Source organism: Sinocyclocheilus anshuiensis, unplaced genomic scaffold, assembly GCF_001515605.1.
Source record: "Sinocyclocheilus anshuiensis isolate Anshui unplaced genomic scaffold, SAMN03320099.WGS_v1.1 scaffold3404, whole genome shotgun sequence".
In the NCBI taxonomy this organism is placed as follows: domain Eukaryota; kingdom Metazoa; phylum Chordata; class Actinopteri; order Cypriniformes; family Cyprinidae; genus Sinocyclocheilus; species Sinocyclocheilus anshuiensis.
The window spans coordinates 153,308-162,256 of record NW_015549554.1 but is presented as its reverse complement, the minus strand read 5'-3'; the positions used below and the strand labels follow the sequence as shown (position 1 = coordinate 162,256).

The following is an 8,949-nucleotide window of genomic DNA, read 5'->3' as shown; positions in this document are numbered from 1 at the left end:
GGGTGTGTACTCGTCACAGTGTGTGTGTGTGTGTGTGAGTGTGAGTGCGTGTGTGTGTGTGTGTGTGTGTGTGCGAGTGTGTGCGTGTGCATGTGCGAGTGCGAGTGTGTGTGTGTGTGTGTGTGCGTGAGTGTGTGTGTGTGTGAGACAGTGTGTGTGTGTGTTTGTGTGTGTGTGTGTGAGACAGTGAGTGTGTGTGTGTGTTTGTGTGTGTGTGTGTGTGTGTGTGTGTGTGTGTGTGTGTGTGTGTGTGCCGTTACATGTCCGTCGGGCCAGGATGCCGGGCCGTCTAGTCCCTTCAAGCGCCGTGGGCCAAGGCGAGAAGGATGCAGCCGCTGGAAGAAGCCGCCGCCCCTCGCGCCCCGGACTGGAGAGGGGAGCGCGTGCGGCCGCCGGACTCCGCCCCTTACCTGGACCCGTCCTTCCTGACCACTGCCCTTCCCTGCACGAACCCCGCAGCACGACGAGGACGCCAGATCCCCCGTTTTATTTTGGACACTAGATTCCCCTTTTCCCTGGGGTGTGTGTGTGTGTGCGTGAGTGTGTGTGTGTGTGAGACAGTGTGTGTGTGTGTGTGGCCACATGGCTCATTTGAACTGCAAGGTGCAAGAGTTTCCTAAAGGATGAGAGTAAATAATATCTCATACACATTACGAACTATAAGAAACTGTAAAATGTGAAAGACACTTATTTCCTGTGATTATTATAGAAGGTTCATATAAGACTAATGTAGACTCTGTATGCAACAAGCCTTAATCAAGCTTACATCTGTGAGGGATGCCTGGTTTATATTTTATAGAGCTTATATTAATATGTAGGTATTCTTACTCGTTATCAGCTGTCTTGTACAAATCTTGCGAGCAGATCAATGAAGAGAAACCTAAGTGAAACTGATCTGTGTTCAAACGTATGTAGATATAAATGAATCAGCAGAGTGTGTCTCAGCAGCAGTCTGAAGCGTGTCTGTGCCCTCGTGTGGCGACAGCAGCAAATACAACAGATCAGACCAGCATAACCCTTAGCAAATCACAAGTCATTCTTACAGAATTATCCACAAACCTCAAATAATAAAGTTTATTAACACATGTGAAAACCAGTATTCGTTCATATACTGAGTTTCTCTCAGCCATAAACAGCTCAGCTGACTGAATTGGGCCTGCTCAGCCTCTTTTGGTCACACTTGGTATCTTTTTCCCAATACCTTCTACCCAGTGGGCAATTGATTCAAGATTCAAGACGGTGTTGAAAAGACATCAAATTCACATCAAAATTAACGTCAAGAAACAAGTCAAATATGCAAATCGAACTGACGTCAAAAACTTGACATGACGTTGATTTGATGTAAACTGGAGGTCAAACATATTGGCCAACATATACTTTCAACCAGTTTGAGCGTGGGATTATCTTTCTATACGGTGTGGGAGTTGCACTGAAACAGTGCACTTCACTGCGTGCTCTATATAGGGATTAGAGAATCAGTGAACACGCGAGCGGTTTCAGACACACCCGTGCTGGACTCCCCATCACTCATTTCACCCATAATAGCTGAAAAATGACTCTGTTATTGTCTTCTTGCATTATTGGTCAGTGAACACGCGAGCGGTTTCAGACACACCCGTGCTGGACTCCCCATCACTCATTTCACCCATAATAGCTGAAAAATGACTCTGTTATTGTCTTCTTGCATTATTGGCAAACTATTTTCCTGTTTGACACTGTAAAGCTGCTTTGACACAATCAGTTTGTATAAAGCGCTATAGAGCTCTTAGACTCTTATAAACTCGATGTGTTTTAGTTAAAAGCGTCTTAATGCTGGGTTTGTTTCAGCTTTTGTCTTCTCCAGATGTTAACTGATGGACTGGAGTGCTGTGGATTATTGTGATGTTTTTATCAGCTGTTTGGACTCTCATTCTGACGGCACCCATTCACTGCAGAGCATCCATTGCTGAGACACTGGTGCAGTGCTACATTTCTCCAAACCTGATGAAGAAACAAACTCATCCTGATGGTGAGCACATTTTCAGCATTTTTTTTTCTTAGCAAACAGGTATTTAATGGGGTGTGGCCAGAATAAGTCACGTTTGTCATGTCAAACATTCATTGGCTATTTGAACAGTTTTTAGCTACAGAAAATGACAAACATGCATTCATGTCCCCATCAAGACCAGAGTACAGTGAATATACAAGAAGACTAAGAACAATAAATACATTACATCTATGTCACTTGCAGAAGCTTTTATCCAAAGGAACGCACGCTAGCATTCAGAGAGAATCAAAGCCATGACCTCAGCTTTGCTAGCACTGCGATCTACTGTTTGAGCTACAGGATGTTTCTCTTTTGTAATCACTTCACTTCCACACAAGCCTCGTTCCGGTGACTGTATCTGTCAACAAATGCAGCATTTTACAATGCATTTTACAATTACACCATGAAACAAATATAATACACAACAACATAATAAAAACAAACAACAATCCCATGTCAAGATGGCGAGGCCAAACAAAGCCAATGCTGGTTTCATTTCAAACTGAACAGTACAGATGCCGAAGCAAAGTCTGGCTCAAACAAACAGACTGATGGATAGTTATTCGTGTCTGGAAACGTGTGTCCTAATGATCCGCACTTAGGCCGCTGTGATTCAGTTGCTATGGCAACCATGATGGAAATAGCGCGGGTTATTGTGGAGTTGGGGGTGGGGAGCATGTGACGCGAGCTCTTATAAAATGAACCGTTACTCTGCTCGGCATGACCGGAACACCACGACATCCGTTACCGGCCCGTCCGTCACGAGCCAATCAGAGCGGCCCATCGATCGCCCTCAAATACGCCTTAAATTAGCCAGTATTTGTTAGGACTTTTGCACACTAGTCCAAGTATGCGACATGCACACTACAGAACAGCCAGACCTGTGTTTGCAGAGCAAATACGTCTTTATGTTCTCTTCCAGATCCTTGAAAGCAGATCAGATCGATCAACTCCCGTCAACAAGTGAGAGCGTGACCCCCGCTCGCCTGTAACGATGACTGCGAGCGTCGTCGCGTCTGACGCGTGTGCGTGATGGATGCGGTGCGCGCGTGAGGGGGGCGGGAGCGCCTGGACCGCTCGAGCGCCTCTGCTTCGTTTTCTGACGCGAGAAAGACAAAAGAAAAAAACCGGCAGAAGGGGAACGAGTTCGTGCTCGCGGAATATCAAGGCCCGCTCGGTTCCGTGAGGCGGCTGTGCGCGGCGCGAGAGCCGCGGGTCGGTGCAGGCGGAGCGGCGGAGCGCGGGACTCGAGCCCGGGGAGATCGGACGGGCCTGTCCGGTAAAAACATCACATTATCAGACGTTTGTGTTGGTTTTAACGTGACGTTCTTGTCCGTTTCCAGCGTCGCACATGAGTGCGTGTGTGATCTGTTCACCGTGTTCGTGATTTCTCCTCAGAATCGTGTTTACGTTCTTTGACTGGATGCGACGCGTCTCTCCGACGCGTTCATAAACGAGCGCATTGTAGCTGTAAACCCAGTGTTTCTGCGCGAATCTGAGCCATGCTAAAGGGCTAATGCTAATGTGCGAGAGAATCAGTCGAATGCTGTGCTGTGCTGGAGTTCTAGATGGTTCCGAGTCAGTATCATGTCGGAGCTCCATCATTATTAACTCCAGATTGTGATTTCTGTCTCATGAACAACAGGCATACAGCCACACAGTATCACTGCAAACAACTCCTCAGCGTTATCATCATCATCATCATCATCGTTGTTGTTGTTTGTTGTCATTGTTATTTCAGCGTTTCAGTAATGATGCCAGATTAGCTGAATCTGTGAAGAGCATCATCATCAGCTGACCTCACACAGAAGTGCACACTGCAAACACACTCATTGCTGCACAAACACACTATTTGCAGGACTGTGAGCATCACCTCTAGCGTTTTGTTTAGTTAACGGATCAGATACAGGACTAGTTTGACTGTAGAAAGACAGCAGCCATACACTCACTGCTACTGTGCGAGAGACAATAGACACGTGTCCACATGACTAATGATCCCATTAAAGCGCCTGGGACCCTCATTAAAGACTGGGCTAATTAAACACGCATACCGTAGATGGATTATGTCTGTCTGCGCTCGCCACACTTTCAGACCGTATATCCAGAGTCTCTGCAGACTCGTGCGTTAGTCGCTGGAATACTTTGCGAAAACTTTGTTTTATAGTGTTAGATTTCATATGCAAAAGTCATTATGGTTTGTAATCGAATGTTTTCTTCCCTACAATGAAAGGATGCAGCGACTAGCGTTTCTAGTTAAACGCGAGCTACGGTCTCAGTCTGTCTGTGCGAGAGTAGTCTGAATAACAGTGGCGTGATCTGGGTCCGTCTAATCCGAATTCACAAAAGCAGAACGGTGCGGTTTGATATTACGGTCCAACGGAAATTGAACTTTTAAAGTGTGTGTAAACACATAGTAGGGCTGGGGTTTGACACAAATTTCACAATTCGATTCGGTTCTCATTCACAAGTTAGATTCGATTCCAGATTCGATTCAGTATCGATTATTTTGGATATATATCTGGTACACATGCAAAATGTTCTCAAGGAAAAACAATCTCTCAACTAATGCTGTAAAATATTCATGAGTCAGTTGGTACTACGTTACTATAATACTGAAGGTTAAAACTGACTGATTTTTTTAGGCTATACAACTGCTTAAATTACACTTAATGAAGTTTTTATAATAAAAGTTACAATTACATAATGTCTACTTCAATTAGTTTTTTTTTTAAATATAAACATTTAAATGGTGGCTGTCAAAAACTTGATGGATTTATTCAAACATAAATTAAACATTGAAGAACAGTAAAAATTATAATGAATATGTTATATGGTGTATATATTTAGTAACATGCCCCTCTCTACAGTTTATTTTTCTATCTGACTAATGAGTTTATGGTCACCGGATATGTTTTTCTGAGGTAAATGTGACGTTACGTGGCATTGTTTACAAGCTGTTATATTGAGGTCTTTGCGCGGCTGAAACACTGATCGAGTGATTACATGAGACGGGATACGGATTGTAAAGTTGTACTCTTTCTTTTAACTTACCTTCGGATGTTTAGTCATGTTTATTTTGTGCTATAACTAGTAATAAAGCGGAGATGATCAGTTCACTGAGGCGCTACAGCGATCTGTCACTCCACATTAAAGAGAGCCAAAACGGCATTTATTGTTTGAATACTGCAATATTTTGAAATCTGAGACTGTTTCATATTAAAAGTACAAAAACACAATGCTTATTGCGATATATTGGTTGGTAAGTGCCCTTCAATGTTCCGTCCATTAACTGAAAACAGGCTAGATTCATCGATTCTTGGGATTTAAGAGTCGATATCGTTCCGTAAAAATGAGAATCGATTATAATCGAGATATTTATATTTTTTACCCAGCCCTAATACATAGTGATCAGGGAATGTCAATAAAAACCCCACCGTAACAGTCGTACATCTTTAGGGAACTATGAAATCCATTTTAGTTTTCCCAAATTGTTTTATATATATGTTATATAAACATTCTGTGTTTTTGGTTTAATTTTTAGTCATTAAAAACCATGTCTAATCAGTTGAGTTCATAAAAGATATTAAAACTGATAATGTATTATAATTTTAACAGTAATAGGGCCCTATGAAGTCTTATGATTTTGCATTAATTTCTCAAAATGTTGTGATTTCTGTTGTATTTCTTTGTGTTTTGTGATTTAATACAGTTTTATCATCAAAATATTGTAATTGTTATAAAACAGTAGTACAATGTGAAAAGACTCGCAGTGACTGAGCTACACTGTGAACCGCTGTTCGTCTCCAAAGCTACATTCACCAGTGTTTAAAACATTAGCTCTTATGAATATGTGACCCTCTGAATGAGTCTTGAATTGCCGCTGTTCTGATTGACTTGGCTGCTTGGGAAATAAGCTTCAACGCTTCATCATAACATGCGCAGACGAGTTTTGAGTCTGAATGATGGCAACCGTGTGTTTGACAACAATACAGACACTCCACAGTCTGCACACTGCATACTCCATTCATTACACAGACACGATTTACAATATATCATTTAATAAGTGCTCTCGGGAGCAGAACTGTGACTGTTCAATGTTTATTCATTGAGAGCTGATGAAAATAATCCAGATTACATGCGTGAAGGGTTCGTGAATCTGAATCCAGCAGGTAAACATCTGTGTGATTATTACGTTTATGCCATTAACTGAACTGTTGTGCCATTCTGCTCTGAAACATTATTAAAGCTATTTTTAAAATGCATGTTTTCACAAATTTGCTAGACTGCTGGTTGCATGTCATTCGTCACACTCGGTGCTCTTCTCAGATATTAAATATTTAAGAAAAGTCAAATTAACATTTCATGCCCATTCATGTATTTATTTGCTAAGTAGCAATATACAGCATCAGAATTTTACTTCTTGCACTGTTTTTACAGCTTGGTTTCAAGAAATACTCTGAAACCTGCAGTGTGTTATTGTGCAGTGGACTCTGGTATGATTTAATGAAGATCCATCTGATGTCAGGAACACTCATTTAAACTAGGGCTGGGCAATACGGCCAAAAAAAATTATCACAATAAAATTATTCATATCAGTCGATGTCGATAATTATCACAGTACATTTCAAATCTTTATTTCTTTCAAGTTTAAAGGTGCAATATTTTGAAATCTGAGACTGTTTCATATTAAAAGTACAAAAACACAATGCTTATTGCGATATATTGGTTGGTAAGTGCCCTTCAATGTTCCGTCCATTAACTGAAAACAGGCTAGATTCATCGATTCTTGGGATTTAAGAGTCGATATCGTTCCGTAAAAATGAGAATCGATTATAATCGAGATATTTATATTTTTTACCCAGCCCTAATACATAGTGATCAGGGAATGTCAATAAAAACCCCACCGTAACAGTCGTACATCTTTAGGGAACTATGAAATCCATTTTAGTTTTCCCAAATTGTTTTATATATATGTTATATAAACATTCTGTGTTTTTGGTTTAATTTTTAGTCATTAAAAACCATGTCTAATCAGTTGAGTTCATAAAAGATTTAAAATGCATGTTTTCACAAATTTGCTAGACTGCTGGTTGCATGTCATTCGTCACACTCGGTGCTCTTCTCAGATATTAAATATTTAAGAAAAGTCAAATTAACATTTCATGCCCATTCATGTATTTATTTGCTAAGTAGCAATATACAGCATCAGAATTTTACTTCTTGCACTGTTTTTACAGCTTGGTTTCAAGAAATACTCTGAAACCTGCAGTGTGTTATTGTGCAGTGGACTCTGGTATGATTTAATGAAGATCCATCTGATGTCAGGAACACTCATTTAAACTAGGGCTGGGCAATACGGCCAAAAAAAATTATCACAATAAAATTATTCATATCAGTCGATGTCGATAATTATCACAGTACATTTCAAATCTTTATTTCTTTCAAGTTTAAAGGCAGATTTTTGCTCCTAAGTGAAAGTCGTATAAACCAGACCGTTAATTGTGGATTTAAATGACACTTTATGGTCAGAACATGACAAACACTTCACGTCATTTTTCCTTAACAAAATAAATATGTTAATAGAAAAATTAATTTCTTAGTTTCTGTATGTTGTAATGAGTGATATTGTTTCAAATCATGACACAGGTTTGTGATGTGTGTCTTCAGCACAGTTTGCAGTGTATGCTCCAGTATTCATAATAGTACATTTTCTGTCTCTTAGAAATGCATGTTTGACAGTAGCTTGAGTTGACAGTAGTAGTAGCTTTAGTAGTTAGAATGCTATGTAAATTTACTTTCATTATCGAAAAGAGTAACATCTGTAAACATTGCAACAATCTCATTTTTATATGGGGAAATTTAATTATTCTGACTGTTTGAGTTTTATTAAAGGAGTAGTTCGCTTCCAGAATAAAAATCAAAACGCACTTTTTCATTTTATAATCCCGTCTTAATGCTCTTCTTCCTAGTAGGTGCATTTTAAAAACGTTTTCCCGATGAATCCTGGACTCCTGCTCAAAATGATAAATTAATATAACGACAGCTACAAAAAGACCTAACAATAAGCCTGCAAAGCTGTTGTCGTTCCATCCTGACGGATGACATGCGTGACAGCTCAGTGGAATCCCGGAAAATAAACCGTGGAACTTTGACCAATGAGAGAACAGTTTACTCGCGCGTGACTTGTATTAACAAATTTGGTCCGTTTAGAAACTTTGCCGTGTGAAAGCGAACCTCACCAAGAATAAAAAGCAACATTGTAAAAATTGTAATTGTAATTAGATCCCGACCGATATGGGTTTTCTGGGGGCCGATACTGATATTAGGGAGTAAAAAAAAGACCGATACCGATATATCGGCCGATATTCTTTATGTGTAGGCTATATTATAGTACAGTATAGTCAAAAGTTTGGACACATTTCCCATTCGTGTGTCCAAACTTTTGACTGGTACTGTATATAGAATACAGTATATAGCCTACATAAACAGAATATATATATATATACATAAACACATTTTTTGCAATGATAACTCAAATGTGGTGATCAAACACTTATAATGATGTGACAAACATAGGCCTATGTAATGGAGGCAGGGTATTTAACAAATTAACAATAAACTTTATTATTCAAAATGAGTCTGACATCAGTGCACTTAACAGTAAACTTCACCTCACTTATTATAAATAACTTAACACAAATAGAACAAAATATATATAACTTGAATTAAGAGATTAAACAAGGTAACTGTGTAGGGCAAGCAAACTACTGCCAAACCAACAGGGGCAGGTTTATGCAGGAAGCACAGCTTTTCCAAATGTAAACATCTAAAATGAATAAATAATAATAATGAATAATATATTTTTTCTGTTGTGTATTTTCTGGTAATTAAACGAACACACAGAACATCAGGATTCGTATTTA

General features: G+C 39.7%; 1 protein-coding gene across 6 annotated transcripts in view; it reads left to right on the top strand.

Annotated features, from left to right (window-relative positions):
- Positions 1–2,815: 2,815 nt before the first annotated feature.
- The window catches only part of tcf20 (transcription factor 20), a 20,447-nt gene continuing 14,313 nt past the window's right edge, over positions 2,816–8,949 (top strand). For 5 of the 6 annotated variants that reach the window (XR_001630620.1, XM_016444911.1, XM_016444908.1 and 2 more), the window contains exon 1: positions 2,816–3,305. The gene's annotated coding sequence lies outside the window, so the exon portion shown is untranslated. The remainder of the gene's footprint in view (positions 3,306–8,949) is intronic. The other variant, XM_016444910.1, reaches the window with a different exon arrangement.